The sequence below is a fragment of the Protopterus annectens genome, chromosome 2.part2 (genome assembly GCF_019279795.1).
Source record: "Protopterus annectens isolate FY-2018-M chromosome 2.part2, PAN1.0, whole genome shotgun sequence".
NCBI lineage: Eukaryota > Metazoa > Chordata > Ceratodontiformes > Protopteridae > Protopterus > Protopterus annectens.
The window spans coordinates 48,712,663-48,736,675 of record NC_056730.1 but is presented as its reverse complement, the minus strand read 5'-3'; positions in this window follow the sequence as shown (position 1 = coordinate 48,736,675).

The window sequence follows — 24,013 nt, the reverse complement described above, 5'->3', positions numbered from 1 at the left end:
TGCCATATGGATACAAGAAAGATGGATACATAAGATTAAGTAAAGGTGTTAAGAGGCTTAATTAAAAATATGTAGATAATGAAATAGATCAATAAACTATAGAAAGATCACTTAGGTATTAAAATATTTAATGAAAATTGGACAAGTTGGTGGATAAACTTTAAGGATAAATATAAAAAGAGTTTTTGGGGTGTCAAGATTAGAAGAAAATTATAGATTAAAATATAGGCAGCTGAGTCAAAAAGTAAGGATAAGATAGTGCTTTATGAGAATGAAAAGAAAATATATGGTATAAATCAGGAGAAGATTAGGAGATTGTTATATAAACAAATATATTTTTGTAGTAAGAAAAGAAGAGGTGGCACCTTACTTGAATAAATTAGTAAAATACAATAAAAGAATAATAAGAGAATTAAAGAATAATGAAGGGAAAATGACTACACAAGCCGGAATACTTGAGGAGATCAGAAAGTACATAGATCATTCTTTTGTAAAGAAAGAGACAAAAGTGAAACACAATGGGCAGTCAATAAACTAAGAAAGGAACATAATGAGAACTTGGAGTGAAATATAAATGTGGAAGAGTTAAATGGAATATTAAAAGTGTTTAATTTGGATAAAGCTATGGGAAGTGATGGTACTGAGTATCACATGTAGAATAATAAGGAAGACTGGCGAAAAGTGCATTTTGTTGAGGTGTTAAATGAATGGCTAAAGATGGGTGTGAGAGATAAAAAATATGTATAGGGGTCATAAAATTTATATGGAAAAAAAGGAGAAAAAGATGATATAAGAAACTGGAGACCAATAGTATTGAATCATACAGGTTATAAAATATGTATAAGAATAATAACTAAAAGATTAACAAACAAAGTAGATAAATTGCTTGATCATACAAATTTTGGTAGAAAGGTGAAAGGAGCTCAGGATTTATTATGGATAATAAAAGAAGTAATAGATGATATTATAAATAAAAAGGTGAAAACCAAAGTCATGGTAGATTTCTATACAGCATTTTATAAAATTCCAATGGGGATTCCCTTCACAAACTCAAGGTTTTAAAACTTTAAACTGCAAATGGCCAAGACCATAAGATCAAAGTTTTGAAACTTGTAGCATTTTGAATGGAGATCAACGTACAGCACAGAATGGGAAATGTACTGTTTTCCTCACTGTAGTGCAATCTCAGTGTTGGCATATTTATATAGCAGGGGGTTTACTCCACTGCAAAAATGTAGAAAAAACATTTTTAAATGTTTTGTTCATTACAATTTTGAAGTTTTAAAACTTTGTTCTTATCGTCACGACCATTTGCAGTTCAAAGTTTTGAAACTTCGAGCTTGTGAAGTAGATCCCAATAGTAATGTTTGAGGAATATATTAGGGTCTTATAATATAAGTGAAAGGATAAAAAGTAATTAAGCTGGTATATGAGGAAAAATAATGTAAGAATAATTCTAAATGGATGGATAAGTAGGAAATCAAAATAGGGTGCGGAATAAGGTAAGGATGCCATGCAAGTGGCTTTAGTTATAAATGTGATTGTCTATGAAATGAATAGAGTGCTATATCTGGCAGGTTATAAGAGAATGGAAGAAATATGCATGCCAATAATATACACATATGCAGATGATATAGTTTTAATTATTAAGAATAAAGAATGGATGGAAAAGGCAATCAGAATGCTAATTAAATTCTTAATGATACTTGGTTTGTGCATAAATAAGGACAAAAGTAAAGGTGTTGGATTCATGGGAAATATAGAAGATATGCAGTTTAACACTGAGGTAATAGATATACTAGGAAAAGTATTTGGATCAAGTGCGTATAAGAAAAAACAATGGGAGAGAATTTTTCTGGAATTAAGAGATATATGTACATTCTGGAAGTCATATAAATTGTCATATAAAAAGTTTATTTAATAAACTTTATTCTTTTAGGCAAGTTAGACTACTTTGCAAATACTTACATGATTCCATTTAACTATGAAAAAGAGATTATGTCTATTGCATTTTCACTCATATGGGGATCTAGATTAAATCCAGTTAGAAGTGGAATTTTGTATGTGAAAAAAGAAGAAGGGGGATTATGGTTAATTAACCCAATCATTCATGCAGCCTCCTTGAATTTGTACTGAGTGTTAGTAGGATTTAGAAAGAGAATGGGAATGTAATAGAATATATTTTGTATGTTAAATATGTTTGTTTCAGAGAAGATTGTGTCAGGGAAAAGTTGGAAAATTGTGTAAATGCAGATATAAAAAAATACCAAAATAAAATATTTTCTATGGAAAATGAATATAAGCATTGTTGAAAAAGATAGGAAAGAATTGTATTTAAATATTATGAAAGAATATTATATTTTTCCATGGAAGCATTTAGAAATGGAGAAAAGAAATGCTATTAAAGCAAGATTTACATGGTGAAAGAAAATATATGAATGTGAAGATTTTCTGTGGAGATTGATAGGTGAATTGCATGCTATAGCTAACATGCCTTATAAAAAAAAACAAGAAGGAATATGTATTCATTGTGGGTAACTTGAAACAACACAGCATGTGTTTTTGAAATGTTCTAGAGTAAAGAAATTATGGTAAGAAATATGTAAAAACAAAATGTTGAAACCTTTTGGAAAGGTTGAACACTTAAACATGAATATGTTTGCATACAGGTATTAGGGTATTATGGTAAAAACAAAATGAAAAAATATGTTTGAATATTGGTATTAGGGTATTATAGTAACAAAAAATAAAAAGTTGAAAAAATAGATAAAATATTTTTCATTATATGGACATAATGGATTGAGAGACAGAATGAAGTAAAGTTTAACAGAAATGGACATTATCAGAGATCTTAAAGAAAATATGATTTTTGCTCTGGAAAAAAAGATTGGGGGAAAATGTTTAATAATGTAAGAAATTATTTGAATTATATGCAAGTGTAAATAATTGTAAATAATGTATATTATGTAAATAATGTATATAAGTGGTGATTATCAATAAAGAAACCTCTACTCTTTTTGATATGCACCATGCCATGGCATCTTTTACATCCACTTGAGATACCAGCAAATCAGGGTGATGGGGCCTTGGTTTTATGTCACATCTGAAGGATGACACAGTCGGGAGTACAGCAACCTCATATCAGTAATCAATCTACCTGCTGTAGGAATAAAACCCAAACCTTCTGCACCAAAAGTGAGTGTGCTAACTGTTGTGCCACTGATACTGCTAGTCAGAGTTTTGCCCCATTCACAGCAATTTACAAAGACTAGGCAGTGAGATACTTAGCAAAACTCTTATTTTTCTTTATATTCTAATGCTCACATCTAATACTCTGGCATATATTTTAAATATGTCACCATAATACCAGTGACCAAGAACTCTTCCACATCCCTTGCCAGATACTACCATCTAATTGTTAACATGTCCATTAAACAAATATCAATTATCTATGCATAAATAACTGAATACTACATTAAACACACTATCCTCTGTGGTAGACAGCATTACTTTAGATCATATTATAACACTCTGATTGCCATTTGCAATTTGACATACCATATTTTCTCAAACTCTGGGCAAGGTGTGCTAACTGGCACAATCTTTCTTGACCTTAAAAAGGCCTTTGATACAACAAAACACTCTATTTCACAAATTAACTAATGCTGTGCTTTTTAATCATGTTTTAATGGTTTCAGAGCTATCATACTGGTAGAATCTTGCGATTATTTGGTCCAGATAAACAACCCTTCAAAGCAACTACACCAAGGAATTCCTCAGGGTTTGCCACTTGATCCATTCCACATATTACTCTTTGTTAATGACATCATCTGTGATCTCATGCAGACAAATTGCACCCTTTATGCTGATGAAATAGTATTCACCAAAGCCAAAGTGAGTAGAAACCCACCACTCTTAACAATGCTTTGCAAGTACCCCATAGAAATTCCGAAGCACACACCTCATTACTATGAAAGATACTTCAGTAAAACATCTAGGTTCATAAGTTGATAGGTGTATGCTAGGCTAATGGCCACTAGGGTCCTTATAAGCCTAGTCATGCAACCCAAATGTGACCCAGATATTTGATTTACTGATTGCCTATACTGGAAGAAGGAATAAAAATAACTAAGCCTCACCCCTGACTCTCATCTGTCTTTTAACTTACATACCCAGACCCAAGAATCATAAAGTTTAACTCAAATAAAGCTATCTTTTAAAATGCTAAACTTTCACAAAAGAGGTTATACAGTCTCTTACTATATATACATACTCATGTCTAAGGACTACCTATTATTTCCTAGTGGTCCACTCAGAGCAACTTAGTAATTCAATCTGCAGAAAACAAAATTGAAGATATCACCTTTCTATCATTTATTAACCCAATATTAGAAACTACAACTACTTCTTCAGGAAAAAAATGATTGCATACATCTAGGTGGTAACCAGTAAAAGGACTTTTTTGAAGATAGTAATAGCTATCCGGAGCAACTTCTTCAGATATGGAGAATTGAACAGGTTCAATTGTTTAAAAAATCTCTTAAGCTGCACCTTATGAAAGAAAATAAATTTGAATGCTTCAGAGATGCAGGATAATCTCTCAAATTCCACTACAATAATTTTTACATGGAAAAATAGTCTATTGTTCATTGTAAACACTACTAAATTTATGAAATGTTCCTAGTGAATAGATCCTACCTATTTTCAGCTTTAATTTGCATATTTAAATACTATTAATGTTATTAGAATGTTTCAATAAATTCAACATCTTGGTTATTTTTGCATGTATATGATATCTGTTTATATTGTATTTATGCTTCAGTGTTGCAGTTTTTCAACACAGTATAATTGCACATTTTCTCTCCCCTGCATGCCCAAGGTAGTGCCTGAAATGAGTCCATGCATCATCCCACCTAACTAGTTAACAACTTCAACTAGTAAATTAAGACGTGCTTTTATATGCAATTCAAGAGGACTTCAGAATGAAAAAAAAAGGTGTTCTTGCCAACTAAAGTTTTTTTTACATCAAAATCAGATGATTCAATGAAAATACCAATTTAAATAAACATATAAAGCAATAAGATTAATGTAAAACATTTTAAAAATGGTTGCAAAATGTTGAATTGTCATTTCAGTGATTTTCTAGAAGGAGAACTCTGGAGATATTTCATGGCTTTCATTCTTAATAAACATTTATCATTAATGTATTCATTGGGGTTAGGAAGCTTACCAGCATTAAGCAGTAATTACCTGTCTGCCTCAGTTGCATTCCAAAAGGGTTTCAAAATCAGTACTTCTAATATTTTTTGTAGATGTCCTCCAGAAAAAAAGCAGGTAGTTTAAAATTAGAACAACCAACTCTATGCTTGACAAATAAATGAATAGAACCCATAATTTTTCTCATCTTTCTGTTAACTCAAATGATGTTCCAGTTATCTTATAGAAAATTTCTTGTACCACTGGCATCTGTGGACTTAAAAATGCATGCCAAAGTCCACTGGTCAAATATCTTGACTTCTCTTGCTTAGGTCCACATCATCATGCCATCTTGCTTGAAATGGGGAATAAATAGCATGCTTTTCTTTAATAACAATGTTAATTGATGATCTGACTGTATGACTTCTATCCAGCCACCTTTCTATCAATAATCAGTCTCCTTAATGATGACATAATCGGTAGTTAGTTTAGAGCTCTGATTGGATTCTTCATGATGCTCTTTTTCAGGAAAGGAAGATGCAAACTATGACAAAGTAATAATCATTCACCCATGTGTATTTCCTATGAATGCTAAACTTAAAAAACTTTTAGTAAAAATATCCTGGCAAGTTAATATCTAAAATGTTGATAGTATAAGTAGATAAGTTATTAGTAAGACTTAGAAAATTAGTATTGCTATACAGAGAGGAGTCCATGAGCATGTTCTTCATTTCCAGATTAAATAATGAATAAAATTACCATTATAACTTTTATAAAAAATAATAAAAATAACAAATTTTTATTTTAAAATGATCTTCATGATGCTTTGATATCAGATTGGGGAAATATGGAACCATTAGTGGTTCCCATTGCTGCCTACATACATACATAAATTCATACATACATACATACTTACATGCATGCAAATATTTCAAGCACAGACATTAATGCCCTTCTAGTCTGACAATACACCAAAATAATTGTTCCCATAATAAGTGCCCGGGCTGTTCTTAAAAATATCTAAATTACTGCTTGCTTTAATGCAATTTCATAGTCTCTTCCATGCATCAGATTATCTCTCAAGAGTACTAATTAGTACACTTCACATTCTTTTAGAATCTTATACATAGGGTGTCTAATGATTATATACTACTGTTTGATAACCCCAAACATTCCCAGAGGCAGTTTTCTCTAAATGCCCTACATACCTGAATAAAGTCTCCTCTTAAATATCCATATGAGACACTTTACAAGTTTAAATATTTTAGTCATTCATAATAATGTTAATTTTCATATCCATGGATGTCCTTGGTACATTACTGCTGCACTCTTTCTAATTAAACCATGATTGTTTTCTAATAAGGTTTCCGTATAGTTATTCCATATTCAGGTTTGGGTCTAATATAACTAAAAAATGAATGACTTCACCATTTCTGATTTTGTAGATTTTACATATCTTTTGTACAACTTACAGTTCTATAAATAACATTAACCAGTTAGGTGATATGATTAGAAAACCTCAATGCTGGATCTACTAATATACCGAGATCCTTAAATCAATTTATAGTTTTGATCACTGTGTGCTGTATCAAATATTCACCTTTCAATGTATGTCTCCCAAATGTTGTATGCTTAGTTTTTGATGTATTTATCAGCATATTATTCTCCTGTGCTCAAATGATCAATTTTGTCAAGTTCTTTTGCAGACATGCCCTATCTCTAACAAATGTAATCAGTTCACCCAAATTCATGCCATCTGCATACAGACTGTAGGACACCTCAGATGAAAAAGATAGATTTGAACAATGCAATCTAAAAAAGTATTGGCCTAGGATAGAGCCCTGTGGGACACCCTGACTGTAACCTCGAATTTCATCCATGCAATTGCTGTTTGCCATGATCTTTGTTTATATATATATATATATATATATATATATATATATATATATATATATATTCCATTTCTTATATTTTTTGTCTCTTACCCTAATCGAGTATCTTGTTCTTACAGAAATATATCCTCCTGATGCTGTGTACCTAGATCTATATGTTAATTTTTTTTTTGATTTTTTGCTTTCAAACAATTTCTCTTCCAAAACTTTTCACATTCCTTTTGCAGTTTTTCCACTGAACACATCATTCCATTTACTTTTGCATAGTGACTGTTTTGCTTCCATATAATCTGCAAGTAATCTTTTGTGCACTGGTTTAGATTTTGTTTAGCAGGATTATCTAGCAACAAATTAACCTTTATAACTCCATGGGCATTACATATCAATGGTGGTAAAACTTGACATGAAGTAACAATACTTTATTTAGGAACACAAACAATGTCTGTTATATTCCATTTTCTGGTAGTTTTTTATTACATCTAAAACAATTATTATTCCTGAACATAAGTTGTGAAATATTTCCTTACTAATGCTGTTGAATCAATATTATTCCAGTCTGCTTCTGCTAAAGCAAGTCCCCAGCCACTGTTATTCTTTTCTCTTGCATTTCATGCAAGAAATTTCTGAATTCCTGTAGGTCATCAGCACTTGATTTTGGTGGTCTATACACTCCACATATTGTTATACATTCCACTGTTATCTTTATTATCACAGTTACACTATTAATAGTGTTAGTGTTTTTGTTGATTATGTAATAAAATCAAGTCGTATAACTTTCTTTAGTCGTTATCATAACACCTCTTCCTGATTTCTTCTTATAATGTCTGCTGCATTAAAAACATTTATCCCCTGACAGAACTGGTTTCCAGTTATTCTTCTTTAACCACGTTCCACAACCAATAGCAACATCAGTCTTGTGGGAATGTAGCAAATATTCCAATTAAAAAATATATTATTAATGTTCCTAGCAATAAACAACCAACAGAGATATATCAAATGTTGCTATATGTGAACATTTACATTTTTGACCTAACAGAAATTGTATTTGTCAAGTATTGCAAAACATCTGCTGCAAAAATTCTCTTCCCTGATCTTGACAAGTTCATACCATCCTGTCTGAACACGTGTGCCCAAAATTATGCTTGGATACTCATGCTCTACAAATTTCCATTTTTAAAATGGGACAGGTGCTTCACATAGGTATTTTCCAAAAAAATAATTTCATTCATGGTTACCAGACTCTCTTTTCTATATGTGATTTGTGAAAAATGCATCCTAACAACTATATAAGCTATGCCATCAAAGAGAGCTGTAAGTTCCCTTACGACAATCAAAGAGTCCTTGTAGATGAGATAGTTTGCACCAACATAAATAAAAACAGATCTTTACTTCCTTACATTAAGGCATTCTAAGGCTTGTCTCACATCCTCTTTTTTTACTCCTGGCAAACATAACACAATTCAATGTTCATTATCTTCTCTGCAAATGTAAATATCAGCTCCTCTAATAGTTGAATCTCCACTTACAAGAATATATTTTTTGGCCAGATCTGAAGAATCTTCAACTTCTAATTCAATAATATCTACCCTATAAATTGTTACAAAGGAATGACTTTCATAACAATTAGTCTTATTAATTCCACTGTTTTCATTGCTTATTACAATTGCAAGCATACGTTTCTCATCCAGCTGGCTTTGTACATCCAGAGCTTGAGCCACGTCATCAACATCTGTCTTTCTCTTTTTTTTTCTTACAGTAATGTTCTTCAATCCAAACACATTCAGTTTTGATTTCTTCCTGTTCACCTACACCTTTCCTCTTTTTTTCTGCCTTCTCTTTTTGGAGAAATTATACATTTTTCTGTAGACTGAAGGTTTTCTGATAAATGTTATCACTCCCTTTAATCTGTGCATTACATAACAACGCAGTGTCCTTTTTAATGTGCATTCTCTTTTCTTTACAGGCATTTATCAGTTTATTTTTTATCCTTGTTATTTTCTGTGAGCTTCTTCCTTGCTTTCATTTTTTTTCTTCCATACACTCTAAATCCTCAGATTGCTGAATACTTGAATCCCGAGATCTTTACAGACTATTGACCCTTCCTTTCCTAAATGTGTTCTATTTGCTCTTTTCAAAACATTATTTGTCTCATCAGTCCAGTCATTAATATATGTAAGAACATATCTCCAAGGTGTGCCAATTGCTCAAATGCAGTCATCATCAGTAAGTCTGGATTTACTACTAATAATGGTGAACAAATCATACAACTATTGACATGAGGAGCACAGATCACTAGTGTTATCAGGTGTTACCTTTATATATGTGTAGCCTTTAATATACTGTACTAGATACCTATGCTTTAGCAAATCATTAATGGCCTACTCATTTAAGGAATCCATATTCAGCTGCAAATGAAAGAATTCTAAAGGAAAGGGATAATCAAAATCAGTTACCACAGAATTCAAAGAGAATTTTAATTAACTTCTATGAGAAAAATCACACAAACAATATACAATTAAATGTTAAATTAAATACAATAAAGTTGTTGCTCTGACCATACAAGTTGTGAAAGTCACACGAAAGCTGTAATTCCTTTACATCATGCTTGAATGTGTGTAGCAACTTCTGCACACTATTGTTCACAGTTGCTCCTCTTTTCAAAAGATGGAAAAATCAAAAACTAAGACAGTCCTCTCTGCAGTCTCTGTGACTTTATAGCTGACTAGGCCCTTTGGGATGTCTAGAGTTTGCCTGTCTAAAACCTATCCCGTTCTAACTATAAGTAAGTAAAAATTAAAGAAAAAAACAACAAAATATAAATCAAAGTAAATCTTCTTCTCTACAAGCTATCCCTTTCTTCCTACAAACAGTGAAAAACAGTGTCAAAAATAAATATAAATTCAAAAAAAATTTCTCTTACCAGGCAACTGCACAGTCAATCATAAACCAAAAATGGGACTGTTTAGATAAGCTGAGGATGTACTTTAATTGATGATCTGTTTGTAAAAAATATTAAATATAACGAATATAATAAAGGTGTATTTTAATATTTTTTTAAATGCACTGATGATGTGAACATCTTTGTTATTATTAGAACATTACTATTCCTAGCTAAATGTGCATGTACCATTTCACTCTAGGGTTCTGCCATATACTGGTCTATAAGAATTCTGCATCTATAGTTACCAAAAAATAACATACAAAATTCAACTCTGCCAGCTGAATCAAGAAATCCACAGAATCCCTAATATACAAATTAACATTCTTACTAACTAGTTAAGTTTATCTTCCAAAAAAAGTCTAGTGATTACATTTTTAAATCACTAGTTGTTATGATTTGCTGGAAAGAAAGTCTACTATGCTGGCCCATATGGGTTTTATGTAAAAGAATGAACCCATTTGGGTATGATAAACTAGAAGAATTTGAAAGTTGCAAGAGTGATTACATTTTAACTGAACATATTAGGAACAAAAGTCAATTTTCTGCAAGCCATTGTTAATAACAGACATAAGTGTTGCTTTGAAATGCTCAGTCTTTGGTAACTAAATACCCACATGTGTGATATAAGCTCTATTATACATATATGGCCAGTTATCATTTTCACAATTAGTTAAAAAAGCAGATAAGATGGTATGCAAAATGAGACGAGCTAAAGGCACTTCCTTAAATACAAATTTATGCTAAGAAACCAATGCATATAACCATATAATAATATGTGTGAATAAGCTATTAAAACAAGGGAAATATTAATAAATTACAAAAACAAATACTACATAACTGTTTTAAAAAGAACATCAAGTTTATCCTTTATCAACAATAACTAGAGTAATTAGAAACAATAAGTTGTAAAGCACATTGTTTTCTTCAAAAAATAGCTGCAGCCTATTTTAAGTCTGTTACCTATTCTTTTGATATCAAAAACCTCTGTATAAATATTCTCTGTTGACTACTTCTTATTGTGGCTCTGAATGTTTTAATGGGCTATATATATGTTTTAAGGAGTTATACATTATTTTTCTTAATCTCTGCCATTGCACTATAGTAAATGTAAATGTTACAGGCAATTTGCTATTTATTTTTTCATTCATTCATTCATTCATTCATCCATTTAACCATTAATATATTTATTGTCATGTGTTGATGATTTTTAGTCTCAATCCAGGAGAATGCAGAGATAGCAACAGTGCTAACATTTTCAAATGCATACATGCATAATAATGAATTTAAAGAAAGTTTTGTGAGCAACTTATCAGCAGTACAAATGTGAATTAATGTAATTGCACATTACACAGTTACAGATAATATGCACTTTCATTGCAGTCTCTATTGGACCTTTATTAAACAAAGACAGTATTCATCAAAACACACACATTAGCAGTAATCCCACATGGAGGTCATGCTTCATTTAGTGTCTGCTTGGGGGATGTCCTCATATGGATACTAATACAGGACATATACTGCACAAGCAAATTAATTCTGAAATGAAGCATTTTCTCTTATATGTGTCTAGCTTGATGTCAGTTTTTAAGTGAATTACTATTGTGCTGAGATTTGTGAAAACATTCTAATGTTAATAATGAACTTTATACTTTTTTGTAACATATCCTACTTTATCAAAATGTTTGAATATTACTGCAATGCAATAAGCTCAACTAAATCACCGCAAACCAACTTGTTTGCTTTCAAATGAGAAGTATAATGGAAATAAAACTGACATTTAAGTTGCAGTTAATTTTGTTTTAAAAGAGTAAGAGAAATATAATAGGGCCATAATATTATAAAACATGTTAGAATATTTCCGAGACCAATTATGAAAAAAAAAGTCACAGTGAAGCATCAATTAAGTTGTATGCGTTTGGAGAAGTGATTAACTTCCATGCATTCTGAATGTGAGTACAAACCCCAGTACTCTAATTACACTAACTCCTATGTTACCTCAGAGAAATGGGTGCAATTGATTTTTCTAAATAGGAAACCTCTGCTATTGTCCAAAAGTATTTCCTCTTTGGAGTAAGTATATGTATTAAACAGGGGCTGAGGGTAATTGCTCTACTTTGGGGTATGTAACTATACATTTTTCTATTGCTATTCTGTTATACTGTTTGATTTATTGATTTATTTGGAATATAGTCTAACAGACATTTTGTTCCATTTGTGTTTAACTATAGTTCATAGGTTCATAAGTATGTACTATGCTAATGGTGCTAGAGCCTTTATAAGCCTAGCCCAAAAAAATTGCACAGGCACTGTGCCACCTGATGTTAGTTCACAGTGCCCCTATCCAGTAGGGCAACTAGAGTGATCCCTGGGGTAAACTTTCTGTTACCCATCCGCTCATCAAGATTTCTCTTGAAGAGGGCCAGTGAGGTTCTCTGCTTGACATGATTGGGAAGCTTATTCCAGAGTATGGTCAGTCTTAGGGAAATTAACCTGTCTCTCCAGCATGTTCTGTTAATTGCGGTAATGAGGTTGTGATCTCTGGAGCATGTGGCATGGGGGGATTGAAATTTCTTTAGGTGTAGCATTTCAAGTAGGGCTGGGCTGGCCATGGCTTTGTAAGTCAAGCACAGATCAACTCTAAATAATGATATGAGACTGAGAACAGCTGACGTTTCTTGAGTCTGTCCATGTAGGACATGTGCTTAAGGCCTAGGATCTTTTTTGGGAGGTTCTTTTGTGGCCTCTCCAGCTTTTGTAGGTGTCTGGTCAGGTACATGCCAAATGAAGTGCTATATTCGATGACTGGTTTAACGAGGGATGAGTAGAGAGGGATGATGACCTCTTTCTTCCTGGAAGTGAAACCTTTGGTTATAAGATGTGTCACATAGAAGGACTTTCAGACCACAGTGGCAATGTGGTGGTCAAAGGTGAGGTGGCTGTCGACCTGGATGTCTCTTATGTCTTATGTCATATCTCTTATATCAAATGTATGTATGTATGTATGTATGGTTTGTAAACTTGTGGTTTGTCTTATCTCTTATGGCCCCTTCAGTGTTCCGTGAGCTCCCATCAATGTGGTAATTCGTAGGAACTGAGTTTTTTCCAAAGGGGATGATAACACATTTTTTGGCATTAAGCTTCAGGCCATGGTTCTGACACCAGTCATTTGTCTCGGAGGATGTAGGGTATGCTAGGAGATGTTTGTAGGATGTCTGCATCACTTGGGGAGTTGATAATGACTCCTAGCTTGCAGTCATCAGTGAACTTGGTCAGCCAGAGTCCTTCTGTGTTGGACTGGACTTCTGAGAAGTAGATTCCAAACAAGAGAAGGCCAAGGACCGAGCCCTGTGGGACTCCACTCATGACTGGTTGACAGTCTGACTTGGAATCTGCAACTTTCACTCTGTGGGTCCTGTCTGTGAGCCAATTTGCAACTCACCTAGTGATGTAAAGGTTGATGCCTAGTTTGCTGAGTTCATCAATGATACCTGACTGGGGAATGGTATCAAAGGCCTTGGCCACATCAAAGTAGGCAGTATGCACTGCCTTACCCTCATCCACAGCCTTTGTGACTGCCTCAATGAAGTCAACCAGGTTCAGCAGGCAGGATTTCCCCTTGATAAAGTCAAACTGTGTGGGGTCAAGAGTTTGGAGATTGCCTATATCTTTGTTAAGCAGGTCCGTGATGATGCGCTCCATAGCTTTGAATACCAGGGTCATCAGGCTAATGGGGTGATAGTTACCAGAGTCTGTAGTTGCTCCCACTTTATGGAGCAGTATGAATATAGCAGTGTGCCATTCATTAGGGGACATAGCCTGAGGTAAGACTGTGATTGAACAGGGCACACAGATGTGGTGCCAGTTCATTTTGTAGCTCATGTATGATGTAGCCAGGGATATTATCAGGTCCCATGGATGCTGTATTCTTGGCTTTGGACAATGCAGCTTTTACCTGTGCTGCAGAAATGGTGGGTGCCAGGCTTTCTTCTGGTATTGTGATAGGGTCCTGGGGGGGAGGAGTAAAGTTGGCACTGAATCTGTCGGCCAGTATGTTGGCTGTATATGTTGGCTCAGTTTAGGAGGTGCCATTGTACAATAACTCAGAGCAAATCTTGGTATTGCCTTGGAGGTTTTTGATATAGCTATAGAAGGCTTTGGGGTTGTTTTTGGTGTCAGCCACAATGCTGCCTTCATAGCTGGCTTTAGAGGATTTGATAAAAGAGCTCAGCTTTTTGTTGAGACAGATAAGGGAGGTTTTCCAGTCTTGCGACTTTAATTTTTTCTGGAACAGTTTCTTCCTCCTGTTGTAGAGTTTATTGATGGCAGGGTACCACCAGATTGGCTTCCTTTTTTTGGAGGAGAGCATCTTAGTTCTATTTGGTATGGCAAGGTCCATGCATTTGTGCACGTGCTCGTACAGTGCATTGGTGTATGATTCTGCAGTTGTGAAGCTATTTTCCATTGGCATGGGTGTCGAGAAGTTAGCCACCTGCTTTTAGGAGCCCAAAGTCGGCTTTAGAGAAGTTTTTCAGGGTGGTCACCTTAGCACGGATTGTAAGTGAAATGGAGATTTCCATGGTGATCAGTTTGTGGTCAGATTTAACCAGGAAGGAATTGACTATAGGTCTAGAGCAATAGTCTCCCATGTTGGTGATAATCAGGTCAAGGATGTTGCTTCCTCTAGTGGGGGTCAGAATGAGCTGGTCCAGGGCATTAGATTTGAAAAATTCAATTAAGCATTGGGTCTATACATTGGTACTTGAATAGTTTTCCCAGTTGATGGAAGAGTAATTGAAGTCACCCAGTATGAGAGTATTGGGTTGGACCTTGATAGACTCCAGGGTGCTCCAAGGTACTTAGGAACTTGGGCTGAGAGTCTAGGGACATATTTGGGGTTCTGTAGCAGGCTATGACTTATATTGCCATCTTACCCAGTGTTAGTTATACCTGAAGTATCTCAGATGCATTATGCTCAGCTGCCAGTCTAGAGGTGTGCGTATCCTTTAAGAATGTGGAGACACCACCAACTTTGGAGCTTCCAGCCATATTCTGGGGCCGAAAGGTATGGAATGAGTTGTAGCCTGGAAGTGCAGGGGTGCTTTCTGCCTCTTTAAACCAGGTCTCCTTTACAGCACAGATGTCAACATTCTCCATTTTGAGGAGAGCTTTGAGTGAGTGCATCTTGAGATTTAGATTTCTAGCACTGAGCAGCATGACCCTCAGACTGCATTTGTTTGTAGCTGTTATGGTGGTATTGTGGTCTTTGGAACACTTCCTATAAAAGGCACTCTAGGTGTGGCAAGATCCTTAGGCAGTACCTGGAATCTTAGGGGTGACAGATGCAGGCCGTCTCTGGCAAAGCATCGAGGTCTGTCAATCATGTCGCCCCAGGCAGACAGATACTGGATCCCCTTAGAATGACACCAGGAACTTAGCCAATTGTTGAAATCAATTATTTTCTGCTCATACTGTGGTATCATTCTGGGTGATGGTAGAATACTGCTCAGGGCTATGGTCATTCCTGCCTGAGCTATATAATCCGAGAGTTCCATCACATCTCTTTTCATGTACTCCAGGGAGGTACGTCTCAGGTCATTCACACCCATATGGACAATGACTGAGTCATATTTGTAGTTGTTGTGGACTGACCTGAGTGCATGTTTTATGTGGCTGGTCCTCACACCTGATAGACAACTGACCATCACCTTCTCCTTGTTCAACCTAGTGAGTGGGACATCAGTGTGTCTGGCCCTTATGATGTTAATAAAACAATGCAAACTCATACAAAAATACAGTCATTCTGTGAAATCACTGTCTTTCAGGCAAGTCTTTCCATACTAGCCAGACAGCAAGCTTAATAACAAAGTGTTAGTTACCCTGTACAAACATGGACATGGCTGCAGCCCGGACCTAGCAAGGAAAAAAAAAAACACACTGGTAGGATCCTTACCATAACAGACTATATAGCGTCTATATCACATTATCGGTTGATGAAAAGAGTGAATGCTCTTTCATCTAACCGATTATGTTGAAACCACAAAAACGCAAAAACATGGAACAAATTCACTGCTCTGTAACAAAAAAAAAAAGTTTAAACAAAAAATTAGGTTGGGGGGATGTGCTCCCCACACCCCCCTACTTAAATATACCAACTCCAAGATCGCACCATAGTGGAAGAAATGGCAAAGTCCCAAAGATGGACCACCAATTTTTTTTCCATGGGAAAAAAATCGATGGTCGGTTACTTCGCTATTTTCTCCTTTTGACATTATTGGATCAATGAAAGAGCACTCACTCTTCTCATCATCCGATAAGACAATATAGACCCGCTATATAACAGACAAATAAAGTCACAGCCAAAATCAGAAAGAGCAACTCAAGTAGAGGCAAGGACTCTCTGATTCATTTAAACAAGAAACTAAGAGGTCTGATAAAGTTCAAGAAGAGTCAGGATAGACTCCAAGGCTTAGGAGAATCACAAGGATTTTTCAGCTATGTTAGCTACATTAAAGGTAATACTCAGCAGTGTGCAGGATGTGTGGTAAATGGCAAAACCTTCACAGACTAGGGTGACATAGCAAATTTACTGGCTGATAGATTTAGCTCTCACTTCAACCCACTCTTCCCCAACTATCCCTTTTGAAATCCCTTCTAGCATAACCCTGCCAACTATCAACATGGTGCAGGTCCTGTGCCTGTGCTAGATCAAAAAAAAATGCCTCAGTAGGCCCCAACAATATAACCAGCTGCCTCCTAATTAGCCTAAGACATGATCTACCAAGACCGCTTGAGGCACCCTTCAACTACAGCCTTAAAACAGGTTATGTGCCAGGTGAATGGAGGACTGCAATTATCATTACCCTTCATAAGAGTGGGCAATCAACTGACTCCAGAAACTTCACACCTATCAGACTGACAAGTTTATTATACAAAGTTATGAAATCAATTATCATGGAAATGATAAACAATGACTTTGTCAACCTATAGAAACTAAAATCATCCAACTGTGGCTTTATTAAGGAAAGGTCTTACTTACTTAACTTTGTAGACTTCTTCATGAGGGTCATCATGGATATTGATGAGGGGCATTCCACCTATCTTGATTTGCCAAAGGTGTTTGGCACACTACCCTTCTCAGGTATCATTGGCAAACTCTCAGAACTGGACAAAAATCCTTACACAACTTGCTGGATTGCCAGCTATCTCACAGATAAGATCCAAGAAGTCAGGATCAGTGAGACCACCACCACGAAGGGAGTGGCGACCAGCAGAGGACCCCAGGGATCCATGTTGGGCCTGCTCCTCTTGGAAATCTACTTTACAGACATCAAGGCAATGGCAAAGACTGCTGGCTCAGCAACTTCACAGATGACTGTAAATTGGTAGCTATCATAGATTCTCCCCATGACAGTAACATCCTACAAGAGAGTTTAACACAAACAAATGACTGGTGCCAAAGCCATGGATTAAAACTCAAAAAGAAGAAATGCATTATAGTGCTTTTTGGTAAATCATCCACTCAAGCTAATTACTTCATCAATAAAACACCTCTGAGAGTTGACCCGATAGTTATGGATCTAGTAATATATGGAGACAGTAATCTGGCATTTGACCAACATGTAACCAAGATAGTAAGAAAATCGTTATATGTCACCCAGCTCATAAGCAAGGGTATTGCATACAGGTCCAAAGAAAAAATAGTACCACTCTCCTCAGCCCTTAGCAGAACCATCATTAGGTACAATTCCCTTTTTGTAATCTACCTCAGCATGTACCAACAACATTCAGAACACCCTCAAAGTTACTCACCAGGATAATTCAGGATATGAATATCCTGTCCTACACAGATTGCCTTAAGATCCTATAGCTGTACTGTTTTCTACATGTTACTGAGAGGTGATATATGCCTAGTGTATAAGGCATCTTATTCAAAAGAAACTTGGACCATTGGATGGGTGATCACAAATTCACCCCCAGTCTGGCCCCCATGTCTCTGATGGACAAAGGTCCACATCAAATAAATTAATCCCCAACTAACATACTACCCCCCAACACACACACATATACCCCTTAGCTATCTGTTTAGTACATACCCCACCATACAGGCCTCCAAGGAAGTCTAGAACAAACTGGGGTGGGGTGCATAGCAAGGCTTGTAAAGACCCTGGTGATGATTAGCCTAATATAAACCTATGAAGCTGTCAACATTTGAACTCAGTCAAAAATGCAATGGCACACATTGCAGCTATTATTCATTTGTACCTTTCTCCAATTGGTTTCTCATAGCAAAATACACATTTATTGCTCACTGTAGGCCTAACTTTGATTAATTGCATTCAGACAATTACACATTTGAAGTACAAAAGCAGCCAGCTTCAGCTTCTTATGTACCTGAACCCCTAAATGCCTGATTATCTTTATCTTGCCAGATCTTATTGTTCTCCCATGACAGACTAAAAGTAAGATTATGCTATAGCATTGGTGAGGAAAGGCTGACTGCCATAATATGTTATCAACTAGTCCTTATGGGTATAGAAAATTAGAGATACTGCAAACATTAATAAAAGGTATGATCTCCTATTTCCAACAAATGCAACATGTGCACAGTTCAGCTTGCGCTTTGGTGGCATCTCATCTTTTAAAAGATGGCATATAAGCAAAAGCAGACCAACTAATATAATTTGCATTTACTAACCATTCATCAAACAAGCTTTGCATAATGAAAGGAAATAATGCTGGTTAAAAGTGGCCATACTCTATTGTTGTATTTGATATTATTGTACACTTCCTTGCCAGTGCAGAATACTCCTTCTACAAATGCATACCCACTGCAGTTGCACCAAGTGTGAACAGTGTTGATTGTAATTTTGAACAAGGATACACTAAATGGGGGAACCCTGTTTAACACAATGGTTAGACACCTTGGAACTGATTCTAACAAAAAAAAAGAGTATGTAAAGCAAATCGACTCAACTGGATATGTGGTGATGCTTTTCCCCCCAAAGTAAACAACGTAATGAATTTTAATTCTGCTTGAACGGTTATCTTATTTATTTATTTTTGACAATTCAAGTGAAATTTGAAATTGGGACATTCTTTTTTACAAAGCATAGAAAAGAAGTTCAAGAATCAATTTTTACTAGTCTTATCTGCTGATTTAGACTTATTTCAATTTATCCCTGCCACTGTGACTAATAAGTTTACATTTTGCCATTCAGAATCACAGAGAAGTAAATTATTTGTTGTAGTATGACATTACCAAACATATCCATATGCAGGTCTTTAAGCTTTGATCAATACAGACTGATGTCCTTTTCATTTAAATCATTTTGATTACTCATCCTTACTGACCTACAACATAGACTATAACGTTATAACAGAGTGACAAGTGAAATAATTATTCACATATGTTTTATAGTACTAAAATAATCATGGGTCACTACCGTTTACATAAAAATGCAGTTATTGTACTCTGCAGTAAAGTTACTTGCACTGAACACTTCCTGGACTGCAAAATCAGCAATTCCATAATAGGACACCCGTATCAGTTGCACCTTGCAATCTGAACTGAGACCCAAAGTGTTCTTCATTCTTATAGGTGAAAGCAAAGATGGTTTGTACCTGGTATTAGTATCCTTGAATGAACCCACATCAATGTGTATGATTTCAGTTTGTTTTTACCTTAAACATCATGAATCACAGTTCCATTATGTCTAGACTTAGAAAAATAACCACAACAATGACTATACTTGCGTTTGTTTGTCTGTTACCAAGGTAAGTAGGCTTTTCTGTTTACCTATTTTATTACAATCCAAACTAAGAGACATATTCAGTACAGATATAAAGGTCAGTGGCAAAGTTATTATCAATAAAAGTGCACTTAAGAGATTAATTGAGAAGTAAATGTGATTCAAAACAAAAGTGATAATACAACACACTATAATGAATACTGTTCCATATGACCTGAGAAGCTGATGATATTAACTCACAGTAATGGATACAAAGTCAGTGAGACATTAAGAGCAAGACTCAGTAAATGTTTTCAAAATGGAGTCACGGCAGAGGAACCTTTTACGATACTATTCAAAAACGTACTCCTTTCCATCTTTAGCAATGTCCCATTTTAATTTTGTGTTAAAGGCAACTGTTGCACGCACATTCAGAGTAATTTCCCTAAATTACATATTTGTAATTAGCAGATGAATGTTTGCCATCACTTGCAAACATTAATTACTGGTATTCCCATACATGCTGTTTGGAGATATTTGCCTCCTTTCAAAAAATTGTCTCATGATGACACAAGCTCTCTGTAATATTGGGAAGCAGCTTTAAATATGTGTCTGCATCTGAATTCCTGGTGCACGTTAAGAAAATTATCTTATTCTTTGAAGTAAAGTATCAGGAAACTGATTGAAGCTTCCTTGGAGTCACAAATGAATCTGAATTTGCAGGGATATGAGCAAGCATTATGGTCTCTAGCCTTAAACTATTGTTCCTTTATTTAACCAAAACCAGATTGTTTAGAATGCTAAAATTATAATGTTGTTTTTGTTAATGTGAATGCTAATTATCAGTTAAATGACATAGATCAATACATACATATGTTGTCACTTTTATGTATTTATTTATTTATTTCATATTTGTTAACCAGGTTGATCCAGCTGAGCCAGAAGCCCCATTTTCAGTGGAGACCCAAGGAGAAACACTCCAAAGTATATAGAACACATAAATTCACAATAAAATAGAATGCAAATATGCAAGTTATGCATAGAGCTTTGAGTGAGAAATAGCACAACAAGGAATACACAGAAAAACAAAAGGGATCAATCATCAAAAAAATATAGTTTACAGAAAGAAAATTACAATTGAAAGAAAGAGGCATCTTAGACTGTATACAGTATGTATTTACAAACTGAGACAAGGAAAGTACAAGACAGAGGCGGAAGATTCAATGACCTCTATGTGTTTCAGTAACAATAGAATGCAATACATAGAATACAATATAAACATATACAATCACATGGTTAATGAATGCTATGGATAGTGTAGAATACCATCCATATAATACAATATATACAACAAAAATTACACTGTAATAAATGGACTTTTCATGTCAGAATAAAGTTTGAAAAAAATGGATGGCTGACTGGTACTTTGGTAATGATTTCATTTCCATCTGCAGTGTGGTATCAGGCTAGAAATTATTATCAAATATAGGGATGCAGTCACTGAATCTGATTCCTGACTGTATGTTTGTGTTTCTCTCTCTCTCTCTCTCTCTCTCTCTATCTCCCTCTATCTTTCTTTGCAATATGCTGTAATTTTTAGGCAACTATGCTCTCTTCGGGTATCAAAGAAGTTATAAAACAAAAAGATCAAATGTGTTACTGATAAGATTGATCAACATTTTGATATTTCAATCCATTAAAACACATTGTTAAAAAAATAATTTGAAGTAGGACTTATATCTGTTTTATTTTTAACAGTTGTAATTATTTGATCCAGTGCCTTATTTATAGCAAGAGCAATGTCTTACTGCTTCTTCAGTTTCAAACTGACGCTTCTGTGCTTCTAGTATAAGGAGAAATACATCAACGACTGTATAAATGGAGTTTCAGTACTGCAATGCTATTTTTGAGTTGCTATTTAGATAATATAAACATTCATTTTTAATTGGTTTTGTTAAGGAATTTTGAAACAATATATACACCATTTCATCATTTAAGTCATTTCCCTGCCATTCAATGTGCACAATATTCTCTTTGACATCACAGCCCATTCAATAACCATAATAGGTTTAACTTTTGACCCACATGAGGCTTTGCTCTAAAGTGTCATGTGTTATTTATAGTCTTAATTGCTAGTCCTAGGAAATGTTCATCAGTGTAGGAATAAATTCTTTCATTATGCTTATCATGTAATTCCCTTCTGTAGTCTTAAGAAGCCATATGGCCTTTAAATTATTTCTCATATTGCAATTTTCCAAATCATTGATTCTGAAATATAAATTTTGTATGTGGCCCACATTAATTTCTTTTCTGTCTTCCACTATGATAAATGATTTTGCATAAAATCTCTTGTTTAAATATTCATTCTTAGATCTAAAATATAATGTGGATGATCTGCTCTAACATCTTTTTGAAGTCACTGATATCTAACTTAATACAATCAAGCATCTTTTCATTAACTGCTACATAAAGGGTACAACTTTTATCAACTATTTCTAGTTTTCTTCTTCTTCTGTGGTGATAATATAGTAAAGGTCTACAAAGGTAATGACATATTTCTCATACTTAATTTAATAGTTTGAGGCAGTCAGGGGTTAGGGATTTATTTATTTATTTTTTCAATAATTTTTATTTTCATTTTGCATTTATAAAATAAAGAAAAATGTTCATATTTACAACATGACCATAAGAGAAAGCACTACACCAAACTCCGATATGACCAAAATAATAAACACAATTGAACAATTTTCCTATATGTCTAATTACAAAATAAACCTTAATAAAACTAATATCTTCCCTTTCAGGCCAAACAGGCTTATTTCATTGATACCACTTTTAGACACCATAAAAATAAATGATGAAATTATATACCTGGGAATCACTTTTTGCAAAACAATAAGGAATTCTACCAACATAACATAACTCTTAAATGGCAAAGCATTATGCAAGCCTGTACACGGTGGAGCAATCTTAAGCTTCCATTTCTGGCCAAAGTCTCGATAATTAAAATGAACATACTACCTAGGGGTGAGGGATTTATAAACTTAAATAACTGACTTAGGCATTGGACCAGATTCAGTAAAACCTACACTAAGTGTACACTAGCTGTACATGATATGTATACAATAAAATTCTTATCACATTTGTTGTGCTTTCTAGTCACTCAATAAGATTACACACAATGTGCATGTCGTCTACACTCTCTAGTGACCTTTATGAATCCCTATCAATATTTAAAGCTGCAAGAATGTCAGTAGGAAAACTAAAATTAAGAGGAAGAAGTTGTGAGTTATGTCTGTTTTGCCTATTCACTCTGAACAGTGTACAATTAGTGTACACTTGGTGTAGGCATTATTGAATCCCGTGGATTGTCTAATTACCCATTTAATTGATTTCAGGGTAAATGGGGAATGCAGAGCCTATTCAGGCATTCAGTGGGCACAAGACTAAGAGAAACCAGCCCTAAGTGAGCCACCCGTCCATTATAGTATGTGCACCAGCCCTGAGTGATCCACCTGTCCATTACAGTATATGCACTAGCCCTGAGTGAGCCACCCATCCATTACAGTATGTACACCAGCCCAGAGTGAGCCACACATTCATTACAGTATATGCACCAGCCCTGAGTGTGCCACGCATCCATTTCAGTAGGTGCACCAGCCCTAAGTGAGCCACGCGTCCATTACAGTATGTGCATCAGGCCTAAGTGAGCCACATGTCCACTACGGTATGTGTACCAGCCATAAGTGAGCCAACCATCCATTACTGTATCTGGACCAGGCCTGAGTGCACCACCAGTCCATTACAGTATGAGCACAAACATACACAAAAACATTCACGCACCTACTGACAGTGTACACAATGGCTATTTCACTTATATCATGTCATTGTGATGTCAAATGAAACTAAATACCTGGTAAAATCTAACATGGATACACAGGGTATATAAGCTGTACATAGAAAGCAACATTTCCAAGGACTCAACCAGAGAACCATATAACATGAAGAAGCAATGCTAACCCATGTGCCATTTTGCTACCACTAAACTTTAAAAAGTTAAAAAAAAAAAATACTTGTTCATGTTAATATGAGACAAGGCATTTTGGTAAACATTTAAAGTTAAAGTCACAGCATGCAAATGGAGCACTTTATCAAAATGCAGTTATTTTTCTTTTTTTGTTGATATGTAGAGGAACAGTCTTAAAGTAATGTATATATGTTCACTGACTGTTACTGAGCAGGCCATTTTGTTATTC